We start from the raw sequence: 2,765 nt of genomic DNA on the forward strand, positions 1-2,765 counted from the left end.
CTTTAATAAATAAATAAATAAATAAATAAATAAATAAATAAATAAAGCAACCTGAAAGGTTGTGGGGGAACAAAAAGACTAGATAGTCACAGTTACTATCCTCTCATATCTTAGCTAAGACATTTTAAGTACGAGACTTAGACTTTTAAGATATTACAGTTAAGAGGTAGAGTTCAACAACACAAACTACAAAAAAGTCTAAGAACTCATGAAAACTGAAAAATTCTCACCTGAACCACCTCTGAGTAACAGAAGAAATAAAGAAATTGAATACTTTCTATAATTAAATGAAGATGAATCCACAACATACCCAAACTTAAGGGACACAATAAAAGCAGTGCTAAGAGGAAAGTTCACAGCATTAAGTGTCTACTTCAAGAATTTGGAGAAATGTCACACTAGTGACTTAATAGCACCTGAAAGCTCTAGAACAAAAAGAAGCAAACTCACCCAGGAGGAGTAAATGACAGGAAATAATCAAACTCAGGGCTGAAATCAATAAAATTGAAGCAAAGAGAACAATATAAAGAATCAATGAAACAGAGCTAGTTCTTTGAGAAAATCAACAAGATAGACAAACCCTTATCCAAATCAACCAAAAGGTAGAGAGAGAATATCCAAATTAACAAAGCCAGAAACAAAGACGGAACATAACAACAGACTCTGAGGAAATATAGAGTCTTTAGGTCATACTTCAAAAACCTACACTCTACAGAATTAGAAAATCTAAAAGCAATGAACAAATTTCTTGATAGGTTCCACATACGAAATTTAAATCAACACCAGAAAAGCAATTTAAATGGACCCATAATGTCTAGAAGGTACTTGTCAAGCATGTATGAGGACTAGGCATGTGTTTGAGTGGATTTCTTAAACTAGCTGTATGATATTTTTAATTTGTGAGTTAATAGAAATAAAATGAATTTATTGATAAAAAAGTCTCTCCCCACCCAAAAAAAAAAAAACCAGCCTAGGAACAGATGGTTTCAGAATTTCAAAGAAGATCTAACATCAAAACTCCTCAAATTGCTCTGTACAATAGAAACAAAAAGAATATTGTCAAATTCTTTTATGAGGTCACTATTAATCTGATATTGAAGACATACAAAGATGCAACAAATAAAGAGAACTACAGAGTAATCTCCCTCATTAATATTGATGCAAAAATACTCAGTAAAGTAATGGCAAACCAAATCCAAGAACACACAGACACACACACAAATCATCTACCATGATCAGTAGGCTTCATCCCAGAGATACAGGCATGATTCATCATATGAAACTCTGTCAATATAATTCACAATATAAACAAACTGAAAGAAAAAAAAACCACATACTCATTTTATTAGATGCTGAAAAGGCCTTTGACAAAATCCAATAGCACTTTATGATAAAGGTTCTGGAGAGAAAAGGGATACAAGGAACATACCTAAATGTAATAGAAGCAATATCCACCAAGACAACAGCCAACATCAAGTTTAATGGAGAGAAACTCAAAATGATACAATGAAAAGCAGGGACAAGACAAGGCTGTTTACTCTTTCCATACCTATTTGATATTGTACTTGAGGTTCTAGCTAAAGTGATAAGGCAACAAAAGAAGATCAACGGGATACAAATTAGAAAGGAAGAAATCAAACAGTCCCTCTTTGCAGATAATATGATAGTATATATAAATGACCCAAAAAATTCTACAAGGGAACTTCTAAAATGATAATCACCTTCAGTAATATGTCAGTGGATACACATTAACTGAAAAAAATGTAACTATATTATATACAAATGATAAATGGGCTGAGAAATAAATCAGAGAAACAACACCCTTTATAATAGCCATAAGAAATATAAAATATCTTGGGGTAACTCTAACCAAACAAGTGAAAGACTTATATGACAAGAATTTTAAGTCTGTCAAAAAAGAAATTAGGGAAGAAATCAGAAAATGGGAAGATCTTCCATGTTCATGAATTTTTGGATCAGCATAGTAAAAATGGAAATATCACCAAAAAACCACTATAGATTCAATGCAATCCCCATCAAAATCCTAAAACAATTCTTCACAGATATCATAATAACAGTAATCAATTTCATATGGAAACAAAAACCCAGGATAGCTAAAACAATCATGTCTAATAAAGGAACTTCTGGAGGTATAACTATCCCTGACTTCGAACTCTATTATAGAGCTATAATAATAAAAGCAGCTTGAGCCGGGCAGTGGTGGCGCACGCCTTTAATCCCAGCACTCGGGAGGCAGAGGCAGGTGGATCTCTGTGAGTTTGAGGCCAGCCTGGTCTACAAGAGCTAGTTCCAGGACAGGAACCAAAAAAGCTACAGAGAAACCTTGTCTCAAAAAAAATCAAAATAAATAAATAAATGCAGCTTGATATTGGCATAAAATAGTCATGTGGATCAATGGAATTGACTTCAAGACCCTGACATAAATCCACACCCCTATGAATGCCTGATTTTTGCAAAGAAGCCAAATATACAATGGAAAAAAAGCATCTTCAACAAATCATAATTAATTTTGACATATAGAGAAATGCAAATAGATTCATAGCTATCCCCATGCAAAAACTCAAGTCCAAGTGGATTAAAGACCTAAGCATGAACCTGATAGAAGTATAAATAGGAAGCAACCTTGAATGCATTGGCACAGAAGACCACTTCCTGAATATAAACCCAGTAGCACAGACACTGAGATTGAGAATTAGTAAATGGGACCTTCTGAAACTGAAAAACTTCTGTAAGGCAGAAGACAA

This window comes from Alexandromys fortis, unplaced genomic scaffold, assembly GCF_014885135.2.
Source record: "Alexandromys fortis isolate MF-2015 unplaced genomic scaffold, M_Fortis_MF-2015_v1.1 scaffold_237, whole genome shotgun sequence".
NCBI classification, from domain to species: domain Eukaryota; kingdom Metazoa; phylum Chordata; class Mammalia; order Rodentia; family Cricetidae; genus Alexandromys; species Alexandromys fortis.